Source organism: Dermacentor albipictus, chromosome 3, assembly GCF_038994185.2.
Source record: "Dermacentor albipictus isolate Rhodes 1998 colony chromosome 3, USDA_Dalb.pri_finalv2, whole genome shotgun sequence".
NCBI classification, from domain to species: Eukaryota; Metazoa; Arthropoda; class Arachnida; order Ixodida; family Ixodidae; genus Dermacentor; species Dermacentor albipictus.
The window spans coordinates 21,293,700-21,315,916 of NC_091823.1; the positions used below are offsets into that span (position 1 = coordinate 21,293,700).

At 45.2% G+C, this 22,217-nt stretch overlaps 1 protein-coding gene across 1 annotated transcript in view; it reads left to right on the forward strand.

Annotated features, from left to right (window-relative positions):
- Positions 1-208: 208 nt before the first annotated feature.
- LOC135903907 (leucine-rich repeat-containing protein 24-like) overlaps positions 209-22,217 on the forward strand; it is a 1,007,861-nt gene continuing 985,852 nt past the window's right edge. Inside the window, exons 1-2 of the mRNA XM_070535219.1 lie at positions 209-548; positions 12,424-12,702. The gene's annotated coding sequence lies outside the window, so the exon portion shown is untranslated. The remainder of the gene's footprint in view (positions 549-12,423; positions 12,703-22,217) is intronic.

Below are 22,217 nucleotides of genomic sequence, written 5' to 3' on the forward strand. Positions count from 1 at the left end.
CTGGCGAGTGTTCGTCAGCGTTGTTGCAGTGCTGCTGGGCCCACAGACCGCGGCGCAGGATCTGTTCGGCTTTAAAATGCAGCGATAGGGCGAGGGCGTAGCCGCCAGTCGATTAGATATCTGCAGGTCCGGGGGGGGGGGGGGGAGGCGTGGAAATAAACGAGGCGGCCGTCTCGTTCGGTGGCGCTACTTGGCTCCGGGACAATGGTGGGGTAACAGGCATGCTAAATGGCGTACGTTTAGGTCGGACGAACGAGCGCATAATGCAACCAAAAAACGCTGGGTATAAGACCCAAGGTACCCAAGTTCTTTGCACGCGTTGGAAAGAATTCGCCGTACCGGCCCACTGGCTGTATCCGACGAGCAAGAAAATGGCTGGACAGTGTACGCCCAGTTCTGCGGTGCCCGGCGTGGTGTGCTGGTAGCCAACGTGCCATGGGCATGTGGCCGAGGCAGAGAACCAGGGGTCCTTCAGGCAATACCATAGCATTACACGTTGTGCGGCAGGAAGACAGCGAGAGTGCCTGAGGGTCGAACAGTCGTCGCAGGTAAGCGTTCGTTAGCATGGCTGCAGTGGTAACGGTCCCCCATGCACGCGATATTCAAGCGAGAGCTACTAGTGACGTGACAGGCAGGTCGCGTCGCGGAGCAACCACGCGGACGCGGCATGATGAAAGAAGTTGCAACATATTTACTTTGTTTCCCTCAGAAATACAATTATAGTATAACAAGCATAAATCATGTCACTAAACCGACAAAATTGACGTTTCAGTGCCTGTACGGTACACTTGTTCTCAAGACACAAAAGAAATGGCCATGACCGAAACAGTTCATGTCCTCTTGAACATGTGAAGAAGTGATCTAGCATAGATGGGGTGAAGATTGCGATCCATTCTGCGAAGGGTGTTGTCAGTAGTTAGTATCACGCGAGCCATCTCGGTGTGTTGCCCAGACGCTTGAACCGTCCTGATAAATGGTGGGTCCGGACGCTTGTACGCTCGCTGCGAAGGCGTTTGTTGACGTGTTTCCCTTCTTGACGTCATTCTGTGTTGTTTAGATTTCCAGTCTCACCTATGTACGCAAACTTGTAATCTGCGCATAGCATTTTGTAGACTTCAGCACGAAACTTGCATCAAGGCTGACCTTCATATATATGTTGACGAGGACCTGTTTTAGTTTCTACTCGGCATCGGCACGCGCGCTGTACGTATGCCGTGTTTTTGAATAACGCGCGGGAGAGCTTCACTTATTTGCGTCATATAGGGGACCACGGCACACTTTTTCGGAAGCGCTACTGTGGAAGCTTATGCTTGTGTTTGACGTTGACTCTTGAAGACGCTTCTCGCGACGTTCCGAATAAAGTATTTCAGATACCAATTTCGCTTAAGGTCCTCATCAAACTTTTTCAGTTCCGCTGTTGGGTGTCATTCCCAAAACACGCCTGCAGTGCACTGTTCACGAGTGGCGTCACAAAGGGAGTCTTGTGAGACCTGGGGTGCACCAATATGAATTCGCTGTATCTGCCCCAGCGCATAGGGTTTTTGTACAGATCAAAAGAAACATCACTTGAAGACCGCTTTTCTAGCGTGTCCAGGAACGGTATACGGCCATCGGCCTCTAACTCGACTGTGGAATGCAAGGATGGTTCCATGTTGTTTTGGGGCTGAAGAAAACTTTGAACGTGCTTTCTCTCTAGGACACAAAAGCCGTCGTCCAGGTACTGAAGAAACAGCTTCAACCTAGGCTCCAACCACTCCAGGGCCCTTCATTGGACGTCTTCCATCGTTATGTTGACCATTGTTACGAAAATAAATGCACCCATCGCAGTGTCGAATGCTTACTGGTATAAGTCGCCCTTATACATAAAATACGGGTTTGTCAAACAGAACTAACGGGGTGCAGAAAGCTTATAGACCTCAAGCGACACGTGATCAGACAAAGTCCGGTCTTTCTTAAGGAGCTCTGTGCAGGTTACAATGACAAATTTCACAGGCCCGCTCATGCAAAGCGAGCAAACGCCGAAGGAAACGAGCACGTTCTCATAGTCCTGGGTCAATACCTTCACCTTCTTGATGTAGTCAATCGTGTTGTGGACGTGCGTCTCTTTGCTGTTAATGGTGCAGTTACTTACTGAAGGTAGCGTGACAACCGCAGAAGAGGGGACCTAGTAAAGTCGGCGATTGGTCGGAGTGGCGTTCCACTTTTTTTTGTGAATGAATGAATGAATCGCCATGGCCATCGAACAAATACCGGTATGTGACTGCACAGACGCTTACAGAGATTGCAGAAGCAACTAGGCAAAGCAGTAGCTTTAGTGGCTGGTGTTAATTTATGGCGACTGTTGTGCACGTGTGTATGTACGCGGTATCTCTCTCCTTTATTTGCTTCTCCTCTTTCTACTCCCGCCTCTCTCTTTGCTTCTTGTGAAGCAAAAAACCTCTTGTGAGCGTTTTTTTTTTCATCTTCGCTTTTCTTCTGCGTGCCCTGACAGCAATATGCTAACGCGCTGTCAAAACGATATAAGGGCCTGAGCTCTGGCTTACATTTTCTACCGTAAGTTATCACCAGTACCCATAATGGAAAACTGGGAAAACTTCAGGCCACGTACGGCACCCAAAGGAGCTGTTTTGCTCAGTGCAGTGTGAAACAAAAAAGCATAGGAAGTAAACGTGTCGACGTTCGCTTCCTATGGTCGACGCCGTAAATATTCTTCACCAACGTCACCAAATTTTAATACCGCAGCGGTGTTATTTCGAAGGCCTTGCAGTTTGATTGTTCACATTTAGTGTATGCTGATGTGTTACTCAAACGTAGACATCTGCTGTTAGCGTCCTTCGAGGTTTCACATTTGCATTACACACCACTGCTGTAGTTGACGAGTTCTGCTGTAGTCAAGCAAGTTCTGAATATCTGAAACTGGATGTGAGTGTTGGTCTTTTTTTTTTGTAGCGCTCCTGAATAACGAAAGACGAGGTGTATAACTGCGCATCGGCCTATTTGGAACAGATTCATTATTTAAAAACTTTTTGTGTGCAAACAAACAGGGACAAAGAAGAGGAGCAACACAAGGACGAGCGCTTTCTAACAACTGGTTTTATTTTCGAAGAACTTCCTGCTTAAATCTCCACAGATCTGCGCGATCTAGAGAAAAAGTGCACGCCTATAGCGCATATAACACTTGAGATAAAATGCCATGGACGAAATCCATCCGGTCAACATAAAAACGTCAAGGCGCATGTAACAAGCACTTACGATGAAAATACGTTAAAGATGCGATGACAACACTCATCACATCTTCACAGTCATCACAGTCATCACATCCGGGTGGCTCTCGTCCACGGCATTTTAACTCAAGTGTTATATGCGCTATAGGAGTGCTCTGCTTGACTAGATAGTGCAGATCTGTGGGTATTTAGGCAGGAAGTTCTTTGAAAATAAAACCAGTTGTTAGAAAACGCTCGTCCTTGTGTTGCTCTTCTTCTTTGTCCCTGTTTGTTTGCGCACAAAGAGAGAGAAAAAAACATTTATTCGGACCATCGAGGTGGTTGCTCGTGAGGTCGAGTGGGTGGGGTCCTCATTCCAGGACTCCACTGGCCGTGGCTGCTCGACGTACTTGCTGGACGAGAGCTTCTTGTCCCGCCAGGGTATCGCCGGTCAGCTGTACCTCCTACCGCTCAAATGACGTGCTAGGCGTCTTTAAGTGTTGAGGTTTGCCCTCGCACCCCGACGAGATGTGAAATAGTGTAGGGCGTGTGTCGCCGCACCAGGGGCAGATGCCGCGATATGTATGTGGGAACATTTTACTGTGTCTGTGTAGGTTTGGAAATGTGTTGGTCTGTATAAGTCGGAGAGCTACGGCATCTTCAGTGCTGAGCTTTTTGTGAGGCGGGGGATAAATCCTGCGGTTGAGTCGCTGGATCTCCAAAAGTTTTTAAAGGACGAGGTGTACACGTTGAGGCCCTGTGCAGAATACCACGAGGAATATGCATTCCTGTTGCTAGGCGAAAAACTTCTCTTGAAAAGTATGGGAGGCACTCTTTTGTTAATTTTTGTTGTTGTGGTTCTTCACTCGTTAGCGCAACAAATGATCGCTTCTTCTTTCGGACATAGCAGCTACAAAGTCGAACGTGGAACTACCGACTACTCCTCACTATCGAATCTAATTAGCAAAATCGTGAGAGAGAGAGAGAAAAAACATGGCACATGGACGGACAGACGGACGAATGGACAGACAACGGGAATTTGTAGTTCGAATAGCATAAGCAATAGCGACAATAATTGAGTATAGAACGAAAAGGAATGCGCGCGTGGTCAAATAGGCGAAAAACTTTATGGAACCACATTTATGCAAGATATTTGCACAATACGATCTCATGCGTATGGTGTGAACCTACCAACTCGCCCCAATTATAACGCCCATATGAAGTTGGTTACGTTAGGTAATATAAATATAAAATAATAAAGCGCGTGTCGTGGTATATATACATGTTCGTAGCAACGTGGGTCCTAATGGCAAATGTTTCTTAAGAGAGTGTTATTTTGTGTAGCCAATTACTTCAGCAAAAAAAAAGAACATAGAAACTGTAGAAGGCACCAGAATCATATATAGGAATGATTGGATTACGCCGCTGCGGACTCCAAGAGGCAAAAGCTGCGCTGTACTTGCGCTAATAATAAAAAAAATAACACTTCTTTTTATGTCGCTTCAGTGTCTGATAAGCGATCGCCATAAAGAACGTCTTGAATATCGCTATCATTAGTGGGGGTCGATTGGCTGCACGGCAATCATGAAACGTAAAATAAGTTTTGGGAAGCGGGGCTGAGATTAGGAAACATGATTGATGCTAAGCCTCTGCTTTTGCTTGAACTGCTCTGTTAAGAAGAGTGCGCACTGCGTAATTAGGAGATTTCAAATGGGCCAGGGTTAGTCTGTGGACAGGAGCCGAGGCTGAAGAATATCAAGTGAGAAGGTAAAAGCCCAAGCTAAAATACAAGAACATGCGCAGAGAACCGATTCGCTTCCTTGCCAAACCTTCTGTGTCAGCTTGCGTCAGGTCGCGCTCGAAAGCAAGCAGAGCTTTGGCTTAATGCTCTGTGAAGGGGATTTGAGGTGGCCGATCTGGCGTTCTGCGAAATTTTGAGCAGAGCCCGAGGATTCAGCCAGAAAGACAATGGAAAATACAACGAAACAAAATAGGCACATGGAGGCTTTAGACGCAAATGAGAAGGGATGAGAACTGCATTGCCAAGAAAGCCATAAAAATTGATACTAGTGGCAAGACCAAACGAGCTCGACCTAAGAAAATGTCGAAAGGGAATTCGAAGAACCTCTCACACGCTTGAAACCTACGAACGGCAGAGTAAATCCTAGAAAAGCTAGTAAGAAAGGTGAATGTGGAAAAGAGCTTCTTGAAGAAATACTGGAGAGTTTTGCAGGAAAGCCGAAGCCCTGATAGCAAAGATTAGGGTTGCCTTGATGACCCCATGAACATGACGTGGTGCCGTGTTGGCGCGAAACGTCGAGCGAGATAACTGTTGCTGCGCAGCAGACAAGTTCCCCGGCTGCTATTAGGCGTCTCAAAGCGTGGCGTGATTATGAGAGCCGCCATCGGCGTTAACGAGCATCGGACCTCGATTGTCTACGGGATGAGAAAGTAATAAAGCATTGAACGCGCCCCTCAGCAGTTGTACTGATGATATATTTTTGGTTTCTAGCCCGACATCATCTTGGTTTTCAGTGGCCTTGCAGGATATCCACTTTCACAGGGCCGGAAAGGCGAGTCAATTTTCTTTTAATTTCCTTGCATCTCTTTCCTTGTCATAACGTCATCGTTATGGCGTCGTCGCCATGCCTTTCACGCCGACCAATTCGTCCAAGTTGTCCAATGGCTTCAGTCACTAGGTTTGCGCTCGTGCTTCCCGCATGAAACAATTGTGTTCTTGTTAAGGTTGGGTTAGAGATATTCCCTGGGAAACCCCGTATACAAGGGCTATCTACGCATTAAGGCGCATTCACGAACCGTAAGCCATGGCTCTCTGTGCCTTACGGGAAACTAAAATTGCGTCTATGCTCACAGTATAAGTGCACAGTAGAAATGTTAAACTCCCGGAATGTATGTGCTTTGGCGTTGTGAAGTGAGCTACACCCCCATCAGGGTTGAGCACTGTAAATATTTATCACGATTCACTAAAAACAAAGGAAGTGACACAGGCACCACACGTTAATGTGCAACTGTTCTTACGTAGGAGAAAGAGAAATAAATTTTATTTGAGGAAACACCGATGTGGACGTTGGTGTGAGCTTATATGCTCTGGCCTGCGACTTATCACATACGCGGAAGGAGCTGTGTAATATATTTCAAGAATAAGCTTACGCAACCACTAGCAGCACACCGTGGTTGCTCAGCAGCTATGGTATTGGGCTGTCGAGCACGAGGTCGCGGGATCGAATCCCGGCCACGGCGACCGCATTTCGAAAGCGGCGAAATGCGGAAACACCCATGTGCTTAGATTTAGGTGCATGTTAAAGAGCCCCAGGTAGTCAAAATTTCCGGAGTCCTCCACTATGGCGTGCCTCATAATCAGAAAGTGCTTTCGGCACGTGAAACCTCATAATTTTTTTTGACCTCTAACATTTGGATTGTCTCAAGACTTCAGTCCGGCCATCGACAAACGCAATACTTAGTTGTCACATTGCTCAGTACGTACACAGACGACAGCTACGCACGGAGACAAAGCTGGCTGTATAGGTGGAAGAGATGTCAATGTGAGGCTCAAGGTTTCGCGAGAAAAAAAAAACGTGCGTAGCTTGCACTAGTGGTTCAAGGCTAGAGTCACCAGCGGAGCTTCTGGTCACCTAGCTTTTGCGTGGCTTGCCTAAGTTGTTTGTAGGTTTCGCGAGATTATGCTAGGTTTTGCCAAGTAGTTGGTAGGCTTGGCTAAGTTATTTCTAGGTTTTGCGAGGTTATGCTACGTCTTGCTAAGTTGTCTCAGCAGGCTTGACGCTGAAAGTTTTCGAGAAGTCGCAGGCCGGGATCACTTTCTCGGAAACGTCGAGCGTTCAGGCGGTGACTCTCGCGTTCGCTGGTCTGAAACTCGGGATCCTCGACTCGGCGTCGCCGCTTCTTGACTGCAGCTTGGGCGCGTGTTTCACATCAGCTCGGCGGCGACGCATCGCTTCTCGCTTGGCCGTACGACGCTCTTCCTGGTACGTCGCCGCTTCTTCGAGCGTCCGGACTTTCTTCGGTCTTCCCATGGCAGCAATATGGAGTAGAGGAGGCGAGGGGTGTGTCGCCTCTTCACCTGTGCCGAGCTTTTACTCGCCTATGAAGTCACGACTCCGCCCTACGCACATGGGTTACGAGGACGTTAGGATTCTCGGTGCTCTCGCAGGTGCTTGCTAGGCAACACGAGACGGCGCGCAGCTGGGCTGAGTTTTCTGGTAACGCTCCACGGTGGAAATGAAAGCTTAAACAGCTCCGCTGTTAAAATCGAAGGGGGAAAGGAGACATTGCAAAGTTTCTTCGTGTCCGGTGTATGTTACAAGCCGAGGAAACCTATCGAGAGTGATGGCAGGGATTGGGAAGGGGCGTCATAAGGCAATATTAGAATAGCGTTTGCAACCAAACGTAAATGCACTATACTCGAAAAAATAGCGTTATCATCACAGTGCATATTCTGAACATTATTGGATTTCTGTGGTTTACCTGTACTATGATAACGTGCGTTATTTGGCGAGTTTAACAAATGGTGTAACGCTTGTAATGCTTACCTGCGCGAAGAAATGGCATTGTCGAACATGGCAGCCCCCGTAGCTCTCGCTTCACCGTTAATTCTCGAGATGGCTGCGCTCTCACTCTCGTTGAGCGCCAGTGACCATAGAAATGAGATTTTGCTTTCTATGAACTCCCTTGAGAAGTTAGTTATGAGCACGTAGCGCGCCTAATTTCTGTCGTCGTTTTGCGATTGTTGCACATGTAGGCCTGGCGAGACGTGTCCTTACAGCAACAACAGAATGGTTGCTAATGCATTTTCTTGGCTTGGATGCGTTTGCCAAGAGGCATCAGACGGCGCCCTGGCTCTTAACATCTTCCTTAGGTTTGCGTTCCCGTACGTTAAACTAAATGTCCTGAAGGGACGCACACCATAACGTTCCACAAAGGTACTTGCGTTTAATGTACCTAAGGCAACAACCGATATATCAAATTGTCTATTATGATCACACCACTCCCTGAATGGCGCACGAACAACGTTGTCAGAGTTTGTTTGCAGAGAAGGCCGGTTCTCATGATGCTGCAGGAGGCCAGCCAGGCAGATATTTGTTGCGAAAACTGATCGCTAGCCTGGTCGCTGTGATGACGACGCAGGAATAACGACAAAGAAAAAGCGCTCATCTATGCGGGCACGAAAGAGTCGTAGTTTAAATTAAGGCACGCTGGAGCGTTCTCGTAAAATTTTCAATTTTTTTTAGTGATGAGTTCTAAAACAGAACTGTTTGGAGGAAGGCGATAAACGCTTTGTGTTGGTTGGTTTTGTTTGCAGCGAGGTAACAGGGCACGCAGCGAAATAACCCAGTTTCCACTCCCCCGATCACAGTATGACTGCCGCTTCCTTGCGTGCTCTTTCTCGTTGTCCCTTTAGTCCTTCGTCTTTCTATGGAGTCACGCAAAATGGGCTTTTCAAGCAACCTTGTTTTTGGGAAGTTTTCTGCAAGAGTGGGCTCCAGGCCATCCCCTGTGGGATCATGTTCATAAAACTACATCTGTCACGTACTATTTCGCGCCCTCACCACTCTTTGTGATTCGACCAGTGCATATGCAAAACTTGTGCCTGTGTGTTTCCCGCAGGTCACTGTGGGAATCGCCTGTCCGTGACGCACAGCGTTCATTGCGAGCTGTTGCGCAACCGACCAAGCTTAGGGACTTCGATGCAGTGTGTTAAACATGTAGATTTCAGTAGCCGCCACATATAGGCGTGCGTACTTCGCATGTAGGACATTATAGATCTCAACTCATTAGAGTTGCAAAAATAATAAAGTTTTCAAATGTGACATAATAGTATTGCTAGAAACAAAAAATGCCGTTGTGTATGGAACTACATACGGAATCATAAGAGACAAATCGCTTTCCTCCATTCTGAGTTGTTTTAAAGAGAGAGCCCAGAACTCAGGTGTAATAATGTGCAGTACAACCATGCTTACTCAGACCACTTGGTCGCCAGTGCTACTTATCTATTTACCAGACCAACGAGTATAAATTGAAGAAGTTTAGTTGAAGTTCATGTGCATATACTTCACATTTGGAGAAAGGCAAAGGCCTTCTGCGTCATGGTGACCACAAAAGCAGTGCGTTTGGGTTCTTTCATGACAAAAAAGGGCTATGTTAGGTATTTTTACCCAGGTGTGGGAATCGTAAATTAGTTTTAAGAACCTTACCCCTCACATCGTCAGTCCGTTTAAGAAAGTAGCAATAAATTACTTGCTGCGGCTATTTTCACCCAACGGCCCGATCTCTCAAGTTGCTGCGTGTATTATCTAACTACAAGCTTTGAAGTAACAATGTTTTCTCTTGAACCACAATATATTGGAACATCGAGATGGCCCACTGATTATGTTTGATGTCATCAGTTTCGAATTCACATTTCACGCAATCCGCCTTTCACACATTGCAGTTAATCTTCGTACATATTTAGCAAGGTTATGAGGGTTCAAGGTTGAAGTTTACTGACCACTTAGGTTGTAGCAAAACATGCAGACTCTGTGCTGATCGCATGTACATTTTTGTGCTTCTTGCAAGTGGTTCCTATTTCTAAAATGTTACCCAAATCTGAAATTGTCATTGAATATGCGGTATTTGAACAACAAAACAGGAATATCTGAAGTTTCTGAAAATTTGCGGTAATGACGCGACGGAATGTCTTCTATCATAAGAAACAAAGAAAGTATAGCGTTTCTGAGAGCATTACAAATATTGCGAAAGAGAATATCGCTCTTTCTTGCATTTTGCATAGGTCTCAAGTTATAGTCAAGTAGTAGCCTATTCTGATTTCTGGAAAGTGGTACTAGGATGGCATGGTTCCTGAATTTGACTGCTTGGATAGCGCCATTTGAAGCAACACCTGTTACCAGAACATATTATTAAACTGCACCATGCATACCAATACAGCGACCGCTCAGGAAGAACTTTGGAAAATCTAGGAATATACAAGGCATGTTAAAAACTGGCGGAACCCATGAATAAGCAAGGGATAGTCCATACTGCTAGTTAGAGTCAAAATGCATGACATAGTAATGCGCATAAACTACGTTGATAAATAGACACCAAATATTGAAGCCGGAAGGAAAAAGTTCAGCCTGCGTCATACTTAGTGCGAACACGCCTTCAGTGCCATTTCGTTTCTCTCGTGGGTGGTTCACGAATGTGCAGAAATATGGCTAGTTGCCTGTAGCAATAGATGCCTCCTTTGAAAAAAAAAGTTACGGTGGTGTTCATTCATGCAGGCGTTGGGCCGCCCTTATATAAAAATGCTTTCATATTTTGTATTTTAGGAACATTTCTAAAGGAAAAATTTGTAGAGGAAGAAAGCTTTATTGGGGAAGAAAAATTAACCTTAGTTTTGAAACCGCCCATAAACACCCGTAACAGGTGGTCTACCTTCAGGACGAAACGGGCATCTAGTTGTTCTAAGCAATAGGGTGGACTAACCGCGAACAAGTGTAGGAATACGAACATTGACTAAACACAGAAGTGCTGCTTTAAATTTTGACGTAGGGAGAGGGTAATGACACAAATAGCTGTCGTTCACATTTTCTGCGGGAATGCCGACAGCTCCAAATTTATTATTTTATATTCACTTTGACTTTGCGAGTTTCTACAGATTACATCAATTTGACTAGGAACTTTATTGTCTCATTTTTTTATTGCATTGGCTGCAGTCGGTCCAAATGCTAGGACCTTAAATTACGCATCGCTAATCGATTTGCCTGAGCCAAGGACAACACAGAAAATGCAGATGCGTTCTTCGCATTAAGTATGGAAATGAGAATGGACGGCTTCCTTTTAAATTTACGTGAACTCAACGCCACCGGCATGGTTCTGGATCTCCGTCGTGGTACGATGGCCGTTGGACAAGAAGCGCCGCCAGTGAGTTCCAGAACGAGGATGAACGACCACACATGTTCACGCGTAGTGCCCGATAGAGGTATATACTATGTGCAGAGGCTGAAGGTTGCGATTCGGCCGACGGGGCTGCCATCGGACTCAGACGAAGTTTGGCTGCTCATATGAGAATCTATGGCACGTACGTAACATCAGTCCGAGCACTGTTCTCAAGCCGGCGTATGTACTCGATTTGGACTTCATCTTACCCTTTTTCCTGCCTCAACTTTTTTTTTGGGGGGGGGGGGGGGGTCGTGGTGGTAAAACATAAGAAAATGGTGCGAATGATATGAAGACTTCAATAAAAAACCTTTGCGCACGCGTAGTTGGGTGGTATAGGGTTGGAATTTGCATACTACCCATATCGTGGTTCAATATATATTTTCCTCTATTGAGATGTAACGGCCAGTGGGTGCAAGAATCATGTTATAACTTATAACCATCGTCAGTATATACTAATGCAACAAGTGCTACAAAATGAAACTGCAAGCTTTTTTATTAACGAGATAAAAAGGAGTTGGCGTGTGAATGCAGCGCGAGTTGCTCCTTATCTCATAAGAAGTAGAGTTTTACACCTATGCTCATATTAATTTTTGTTCCTAACTATAATACTCTTATATATGTCGGCACTCTCTAGCCATCACTGGCCCTTGCGCCATAAAACACTATATATCATCATCATAGATGCAACATAAACTCATAGCCTAATGTACATATATACCTTGTTTATATGTTGCACATGTATAGCGAATAATTAAGCCATACTTGCCATTCAGAGTACTCCAGCTACGGGATCAAAAAAAAGGAAAACCTAAAAAGTTTCATCTGGCTGGATGGCTGGCTGGCTGGCTCGCTTAAGCTATTATATACTGTTCATTTTCAACACTGTTGAATCGTGCGCGAGCGTTTCTGCCGATATATGCGTGAGGAAGAATAAATAAACCTCAAAACCTCTCTATAGATTCTGTTTCAACAAAAACAATGCATTCGAAAGAAATGATGCATGTGCAGGTGCCTCCAAGTAAGTGACAACTGAAAAAAATATTTCCCTAATTGTCCTAAGGCACAGGACACTGCAGCAGGTTCTGTGCGGCCTGTATGCAGCGTTGCCTTCGTGAATAGAAAGCATGGCATGTTTGTTTCTCAGCAAGCCGCGTTCACAAAGGTTCGGAATGGCAATCCACCGCTCTTGGCCGGATGCACTCACCACCTTGGAAACCCAGACAATACAAACATTTGTAATATTTGTTTTTCTTTTTATTTACAGATGCGTGCCTTTCGGAGCAACTGATACATCAAAGACAGCGAATACGCATGAGCAAGCTCTCCCACTATTCGTCGGAAGTGCTAGCGAACTGTTTTTTCTGGGTGTTCTTGATGATCCACCGACGCCGCCGCCACCTGCTTGTTCTCACTGGCGGCCGGTTTGTACGGCCGCTTCGGGGCTCCCATGAAGGCTGCGTTGCTGGACCACGTCGTCAGCGGTCGCCGCCTCAACCTTACAATCTCCTCGCTGACCTGCAACGCGGAGCCCGTGAAACACAACGTGAGTGAAGAAAAATCACAGATTACTCGCTAATGAAATTTGAGTCAGGTGCAGGCAAGGTTGCTTTTCTTGATAATTGATATAGCCATTGATAATTACATTTCAAAGCGGGAATTCGGGACCCTGAAGTAGGTCAGACATTCATTGACATTTGCTATCCAGCACGCCGCCGCATGACGGTGCCAAAAAATGCTTGGAGGAGTCCTCATAACAGCTTCGTTGTACAAAATCAACAAACTTCATCTAAAAGTCCCGTCGAATCAAGGGAATATTCGTGCTCTTCATGGAGCCTACGTAATTGAATGATTGAAGAGCTGGATATAGCTCCGGTAGCAATAGCATGCACCACAGTGTCAAAAATATTTCCGTCACATGGCTAAAAAATCACTTTCCTCGCTTCCGCAAATGCAATCGACGTTGCGGGCCAATATCAATGTCATAACTGACTGCTACTGTGCGCTTTGGCAAGAAACCTATTACCAAATGATTGTTTTCCGCACATGGTTCTAGAAGGCAAAAAAATGACAAAAGTGTCCCTTAGACGTAACGTATACGGTCACAGGGCTAGGTACCCCGGAGATGCATAATCTCTAGCTGTGGCGTAAGATCAGGAAGGCACATACATCAGATTGAAAACAAGCGTAGCCTGTGATTGGACCAAGGTTTTCAGGTATAAGGGGGCGTGCGGGCAGTTGGCTTTGGGAGAACAGCAAACATTACACTAGAATATGTTATGTGAGAGACCATTCCACTATTGCGTCAGATATCGATGTTTTAGTTACACTATGCGTTGTCGCAGCTAACACGTTATTTTTTCCCCCTGAAACTATTTATGTACACGTGTAAACTCCTGCTACCTCGAACAGATTTTTTTACGCAACCTGTGAGGTCGATTACATCTTTCTTCCTTTCTTTCTTTCTTTGTTTCTTTCTGCGTTTTTTTATTATTTTATTTATTTATTTATTCATTCATTCATTCATTTATTTATTCAATTCTTTCATATTTTATTTATTTATTTGCTTATTTGATTATTTATTCCATGCTTTTACTCTTTTTTTTTTCTTGGTGTAGTGATCAGTTACAAGTTTATCAAGTTTCATGTCTTTGCAGCTGACGTTGTATGGGTGTCTGCAATGAGTCCTTGGAGAACTAGTTATTTGCACTGTGATGGTACTGCAATCCATCAATCGCAAAAGAAACGTCACTTCCGCGCCAAACATCTCAAGCTAGAAGTCATGTGTTTGACAGGAAAACTGAAGCGGGGAACAGAAAACAGCTTGTTGAGACCGAAAAGTTTCAGATTACACCTGCTAGCTCCTCCTTCTTCTTGCGCTCTGCCCCAAACAACTTGCGCTCTTCCCCAAACCAACTTCCGTGTACTTTCCCCACAAAAAAGGAAATATGAACCCCTAAACGGCAATATCGATAAAGCGAGGCCTCAACTAATGCAAACATCGAATAAAGGGAAAATCAGACATCCACCCGTTCGTAGCAATTGCTACGAACGGGTGGATGTCTGATTTTCCCTTTATTCGTTACTTCTCTCCCCCTTGCGGATTTCCGCAGAACTACTACGTCAAATAATGCAAACATTGTGCCAGACAGCTAAGATCTGAAGATTACTCTGCGGCCGGGAAAGAAATGGATAACTACCGTAGTACATTCAAATAAGGCGCAAGGGTTTCTTGATAAAATAGCAGTCTTATATCACTAGCAATATCCAAAATGTCAAAATTTCGATCACTTTCTCATGCAGCATCAAAGCACTTTCTATTTTCCCAGGATTTTCTTAAAAGAGAGTTTAGTTTACGCTAATACTTGCAGGAGTGAAATGTTTGTGCAGTTTCTCATCTTCTTAACCTATGTCTAGTTTTCTCTGAGTGTTCACAGATGAGTTCTCGTCTGCATCGGTGTGGGCCAAGTTCGATCTCCAAGATCATTTCTTTTACACTTTCTTGCTTTCTTTGCGTTGTCAGCTGATTAGACGCGCTGTCATTCTGTCACTCTTCACCCTTTCAATTATACGGCTGATAGATTGAGTCTTCAGGGAAAGGTTTTCTCCTTTTCCAAGTAGCGAAAGAAAGGGCGGAGAGATAAGCGAAGCTTGCCGCCGCAGCAAACTTCTTGCCATCGTGTCTGTACCGTTATCACCACGCTCAGGGTGGTTTACTTCCTATCAGTGCGAGACACGGAAATTGAGGAGCTTCATAGCTGAACTAAATATTGATATTTGTTTTGCCGGCGCTTGCAAAACGCTGTGAACTGTTCCAGAGACAAATGATCAAAAATACTTTTATTCACTGCTTTTGAATTACGAGCACATTTAAAATAAGAGCCACTTTTACACCACTGACTAGAATAATTTGTTCTTTCATATAAACTTTCGTAGCGAATAAGTATATTTCCGGTGGTGATTTAGTTTCCCTTTAAAAATGAGTCGCAAGTGTCAGTAGAAGTGTTGAGCGTGCCTGCTCTGCGACACATGGAATTATATACAGCCAGCCTGCTATTGTTTATTCATGACGTTTTGTCTAGTGGCAAAAATCATTGGGCGTGCAGATTCAGGAGCAGAATATTCGGAATAAGTTGATAATACTTAGGTTCAGAATATTCGAGGGTCTTGGGTGGTTCGTTGCTGGTCTGGTTTTGTTAACCTGGTGGCCTATAGACGTTCCATACTGAGGAAGTAAACAGCACGAGAAACACGAGGACGTAAGAAAGAAGTTGGCAACACACGTTTTTACTACACGAGTCTCTTAAACACATGCAAACACACCTCCTCGCGGCACGTGCCTTCGTCTCCCTGTTTCCTGCGCTGCTTTGTTCTTAAAGCATGAATCTCTACCAACGAGTCCACCTTGCAGTCTTGTTGACGCCATGCTTGTTCCATGCTTAGATGTTTGTTGAAACATAGCGCAGAATAACACGAAGTATTGTACGTTAACAATAAGCGAGTTCGGCTATAGTTAATGTGCATTTTCTGTATTTCAGGCAGGTGTTAACTTAGTACCAAGAAATATGCTTTCTAAGAGGGAAATACAAGGGAGGTGGCGTTACCTCACTGCAGACATGGACCACGTCGTGCCGGCGTGGTAGCGTAGGCGTGGCGAACTATACACCGTCCATGGAAGTTCGCACGCAAGGTCGGCTTGATCGGCAGGTTATGAATGCGTTCTTTCTTTTGTATGTCTGTGTTTATTTTAAATCCCCACCATCCACATTCACCCCTGCTGAGGCCACTGAGCCATATTTATGAAAGTTCATTCGCAAAAGTGGAGAATGGCAATAGCTTTTGCAGGGCTTCTCTAACTTTAGTAGAGCGTTGAACATCTTTACCAATGCACCCTCCCATGCCATTATGAAATTCGACACGTGCAAATACTACAACAGGTGGAAACAAATACCAAAATACCGTTCTGGAAATGTAAAACCCATGACGCATAGCTTCTCTTGGTCAGACATTGTACCTCGTCATCTGGAACATTGAATGGCTGATATTTTTTCTTTGTCGGTCGACTAGCTTGTTCCCTGTGAGCCAACAGTGACCATTGAAGACGCCACAAGAGTTTCGCGTGTATGGAAAGGGGGAGGAGGCAGCAAAGCAAGTCTGAATCCGCTAGCAACAGACAAAAGGGGGAACCTCGGTTAATACAACGAAGTGGCACAATTGCGCCTACGGTCCCGTTGTAGTCTGTTAACTTCTATAGGTTGGTGACAAAGGCGGAGACCTTAACTTAAAGATACCTGTATACGTAGTTTTTGTGGTATATTAAAACGAGTAGCTACGCAAGTGGCATGTCGCCTAGCCCTGAGCTTCTGTTTCGGCTTGTTATCTCTGGATGCACTTAGCGCTGGAGCGAGAGGTAATATCTACGCAAATACGGTCACACGCCAGGTGTCATGGTGCACTGTAATTTTGTAGAGAGAACAAACAGGGGGGAAGCATCTGCTGTCCTTGTTTTCTCCTTCAGTGAACAGATGCAGACAACGACCGGCAACTCAGCTCGTTTCAGGTTAGATGGGCAAATACTTTTGTGCAGCAGCATTCGCGTGCTTTTAAATAAAGGAGGAAGAAAAGCCACCATCTGTCTCCACCCTGTTGCAGAAGAATAAAATCAAGTTTGCTATGCGGAAGGTCTTTTCCAATAACAGTGCGATTGCAGAAGGAGCTCCCAACTAAACACGGTACAAAAGCTCACAAAATTTTGAGAGCACCCTATACAAAGGTTCACTAAACAAGAGACAATTGATCAAAATGTCACCGTTTATTACCCAAGCTAGTTGAAGTATTTTATTTTTTAGAAACTTTTTTTGATTATGAATGAACACAATCTTAAAGGTTCAAAAATATACTGTGCAGGAATCGCGACATCTTTTACCTAGCCTATATGTCACAGTCTGCCAGTTACTTGGTCTCTATTTAATTTTATTACAGCAATTTTCGATAGTGCCTTTCTTGTTGCGGAATCACGCCTCAATAGATCTGTTCTCCTAACGAAAAAAAATCAGTGCCTTTCCACTCTATGAAGAAGGATGACCAGCGAAGTTGTGTATGTGCGCCCCTTAATGGCGCAGTGCACCTCCGCCGCGGGGGTGCTGTTCCGGGCCGGGCCGACCGGCGGCGGCGGCGGTGACGCAGACGTTGAGCACTCCCCGTACGTGGGCCGTTCCCAAAGATAGTGCAATGCCGAGCCGACCCGTGGTGGAGGTGAAGCAGGCGTTAAGCCCTCCCTATAGGTGGGCCGATCTCGAACATAGTGAAATACTGGGCCTAACTGCGGCGGAGGTGAAGCAGGCTTTAAGCCCGCCCCATACGTGAGCCAATCCCGAAGACAGTGCAATGCCAGGCCTACCCGCAGCAGTGGTGAAGCAGGCGTTAAGCACTCCCCATACGTGGGGTGACCCTGAGGATAGTGCAATGCCGGGCCTACCCGCGGCGGTGGTGAAGCAGGCGTTAAGCACTCCCCATACGTGGGCTGACCCCGAGGATAGCGCAATACCGGGCTGACCCGCGGCGGCGGTGCAGTTCGCCATTAACGGGCGCACATTCACAGCTTCGCTGGCCATCCTGCCTAACAGAGTGGAAGGGGCCGGAATTTTTCCTCTGAACAGGAAACAGACATCGAATAATACATCAATGGAGAAGTCACTAACAAGCATGCATGATTATATGGCAAGACAGCGCAAGAAAACGGATTTTTCTTTTGTTCCTGTGCACATGCTTTATGTTGTACGGGAAAAATATAGAACATTTTCAACTCTGCAACTGTACCAGAAGTGAAGCGTTTTCTCTGAGCAACAGAAATATTGTGCCGTCATTTTAAAATTCTTCGTTCTCATAGGCTGGACTAACTTTTTTTACCCATAACACCCCTTACCCCCTAATGGTCGTGAGGAGTGCTGCTGGTACTGCGAACTGGTGACCCGCAACTATACGTTAAAGAAGCAAGCGTACAAAAGTAGTTCCGATAACAAATGAATCACACCAAGTAAAAATACAATGGATTTTTGAATGAATAAAGAGAACATACACAAAGCGATGCCGGGTGTGTAAATTCAGTGTTCTATCAATGTACCTTGGTCTACACTCACTCCTGTGTGAGAATGTCGGTACAATTTTTGTGCAATGAGCCGCCTCGTCGTTGCAGCTATGCACATGAGCTCAGCAGTCTACTTCCTTTATTTTTCTTGTATGATGTATACACCTCCCTTCACCCTTGTACATTTCTTCAGCTCACCAGTACGACGATTCATACACACAACGTGAATGACACAGCAATTATTTGAATCGTTTCTCTGCTTGCAGTTTCTACTGAGCGAAACAATGCTCGGCTGCTGAGGAAAAAGTGGAAACAGGAAAAACTGGTTCGATGTGCAGGTGCTAAATGACCCGTGAAGGAGAGAAACCATTAGTTTGCGACTCAGTTCCTGGCGTTATAGTGCGAGGAAAGCAGTGACATGGTGTTTTCTCCTGTTCATTTCCTTTCGCATCTTTTAGCGTGTACAAGAGCACTACTGGAATTCCAAAGGAGGCAATTTGGTAATGGAAGCTGCTGGTGCCGGTGCTCCCGGTCTCCGAGGAGCCGTGGCTTTCTTCTTTCGTTTCCCCGTTTCAATGGGTTGTCGGCCCGTTTCGCTAAGCCTAAGAAAATTCGCAGGCTATGCTCTTCGGTTTGCTTTCGCCAGTTACGGAATGTTCTAGGCTTCTGTGTTGGCGCGTAAGTCTCACACTCGTTAGAAACAATTTCCAAGCCATTTGCACGCATATAACTCACTGTTACTAATGTCCCTTTTTCTAGACGCGAGTGCCTGTAGTTTAAATTTTTGGCAGTAGAAATGATCGACAGGCGTGTTTGTACACGTTCATACTAGCAAATGGAAGCCGAAAGTAAGAAAGCACGAGATGACGAAGTGACCTGGACAAGACGTGCGCTTTCACTTTTAGTTAGATTCATTTCGAGTCAGTCAGCCTGTTCTGACATGCACATCCATACGTGGTGTTGTTAGCTGGACGGCGAAGTCCTTCTGACCGTGTCGCGGTTGATAGCTCGCCTTCAGGTTGAGCACTTGCTGGCGACTTTAAAGGCTAGGCCGCCCTGCAGTAAACAGCACCCCTCCTCCTGCTTATTCTGCTTCTCTTCCGTCTCCTAATCTTTGTGCGTGGCTTCCTTGAATTGAACAGTGTTCGTTCAGAAGCGATCAGTGATGCCACTTCTTTATGGCTGTTTTATGCTCGTTTTTGTGTGTGTGTTTTCAATTATTTGTAAGCCAGCGTGCCACTGAAGACCATCTACCGTCATGGCCAAGAGTGACGTTGGTTAACATTGTCAGTCCTAATCTTGTACATACACACACAAATACCCCAAAGAATTGGATGGCAGAGTAGCCCGTTCTCGTAGCTATATGCGAAAATATGCGAAAGATGCTGCCACTGGCGGCAAGTTGTTTCTTCGTCCACTTTGAGTTTCCCTTGAGCTTATCAGTTCTACACACATTTCAATTATATGTATTTTCCCCTATGCTTTCCTTAGCTGTATTGACTGTTGGCTCCACGCGGTTGTGCCTAACAAAAGAACCACGTCCTTTGTTCCCCTTCTCATTCATTGCAAAGCTGAAGCTGAAACAGTCAACTAACAGCTCACGAGATCGCATACAAGTTTTGCCGCCAGGCTATTTGGTACCAAAAGAATTTCAGTAATTACGTGCTTTGAAAACCATGACAGCTTCGCAACGCTGTCAAGACGCGCTAAACTATATGCAACACCAAGTGCATTTGAAATTAACTTTAAAAGGTAGGACATCACGTTCTACAGGGATTCCGCAGCACGTTATCGTTTTAATTGCGAGGGACTTATAAGGATGCATGATGTGCGTTCACGCCGTTGGCCCTGCCGCTGCCGTCGTCATGCTGTTCTGTTATGAATGGCCAGCGCAAGTATGGGTAGACACGGATTATGTTTGGCAGCAATAGCGACGAAGCGAAGTGAAGATACCGTCACGCTCCGCTCACTTGGCTCTGCAGGAGACGGGTCAGAGTAATTTTTTGCCTTGCGCTGCTTACACTAGCTTGCCTGATGTGCAGCTATGTGTACAGCACATCATGGTGGATATAGTGGTATGAGCGGAACGGACAGTATAAGTTGAAGCAAAATGAAACACTGACGGTTATCGTTCGGTCTGATTTCGTGAATAGTCGGTGTGAGAGGGTTACAACGTCAGTGGCGATGGCCCTCTTCACGTCAGCGTTGTAGGACGCCTAGCGGCTGGCAGAGAGCGGGGGCGCTGTTCATTCTGCCCAGCGTGCAGTTAGTTTTCTTGCGTGCTACGTCGCGCCAACATGTCGCACCGGTTATTATTGCAAGTTATTGTTTTCATTGATTATTGATTATTGAGTTATTGATTTCATTTTTGAAGAGCTTCGGGAAAGCTTTGCATTACATTCTTTAAAAAATGTGCTTTTCTTTCTGCCATACTTGCATACAAAATACCAATGATCAAGATAAAATTTATTGAATCTCGTTATTCGATGCGGATAACACGTCTTCAAATGAAACGTTAGAACATAAGAATATCGAAAATGACTGCGTTTCTATAAGTAAGTAAATAATTAAAGCGCTTGCACTGCATTCAACTTGCTACATTTATTGCTTAATTTCGTTTTTATTCAGTTTCATCGTCGAGAAATGTTTCTAGAAATGGCCCTTGATTCAAGCAAAAGAAGAATAAGAAAGAAGACGGTACCTTGAGCCTTTTTGCACGTGATCAAAACTGCGAAAAAAAATAAGCAAGCGATAGTAAACTGGTATAATTATTTCGTTTATTTAACGTGTTATTATTTTTTATAAGTTATGCGGTCGCAAGTCAAAGTAACTTTAGAACTGTTTGTTTTCAACCGAGTGCGGGTAACGTTGCGCGGTGCTTGTTCCGTTGGTCGATTTGTTCGCACTAGTAGCGTGAGCATCCGAAAAGGGAGAAAGTTCGGCAGTTTCTAGGCGTAACCGGTAGAAACTCACGCGTTAAAAAAAAAAAACCTAATCACAGACAATCTGGCTCTTTTTTCGGTTTAAGGAGTGCCAGAGCGAACCATTCACCATGTACATTTATCTCGGTGCTCGATAAGATCCAAGAAAAGCGGTCTAGTTGGGTTGAAGGGCACGAACCCTTTCAAGAGCATTAGTAAATAGCGGTCGTGTAAAATGACTCCTAGTCTGTATTGACACTTTTACGAGCTCTGCAGCTTAGAGGGTGGCAAGCGACCCTACGGGAACGCACGCCAGTCTCCCCGAGCAAGTAGCTGCGACATTTGGTGCTGACAGGCCGGCCGTCAATCTTCCTCTTTTCCTTGCGTATGCGCTGCTGTGCACTCCGATCTAAGAGATGTTCGTACTTCAGAGGGGAATTAAGTGCAAGGTGCCATAATGAAGCAAGTGTAGTTCTTCAATTCGCGTCATTTTTCTTTTTGTGAAATCGTTCCTCAGTTTAATGCAGGACGTACATTTCATTACTGAAGAGCTTATTGTTCGCGTAAGAGACCCAGTTCACTGTGGTACCTCGTTTACCAAAGCCAGCTACCGAGGCTGAGCTGCTTACGTGAGGAGTGAAAAAAAAAAGCAGACCACGTTACCCCTACAGCAGGTGCACCGAGCTACAATCAAGCGAGTCAGAAGTGTCGCTCGGGAGAAGCAATCGCAGGCAGTTCAACGCAAAGCTCGATTAGCCTGCAAATGACAGCATCGCGTGGCCTCCTCCTCCTGTTCTTTCTTTTTCTATGCGACCGAAAAAAAAATGATAAAAAATAGGGAAATGGTTTATTTTGCGTTTAATTTAATAGTTTATGGTAGCCATGATCAATATTAAGCGGGCCTGCCCTAAACGTGTACGTGCGAAAGTAAACAAAATCTAGTCCGCACCGCGAAGAAAATTAAGAGTTAGCACAATGTGCAAGAATTAAACGCAGTCGTGGGCGACACATTGTAAAAGAAATTGAAGGGTGGTTTAACAATAAATACGTACG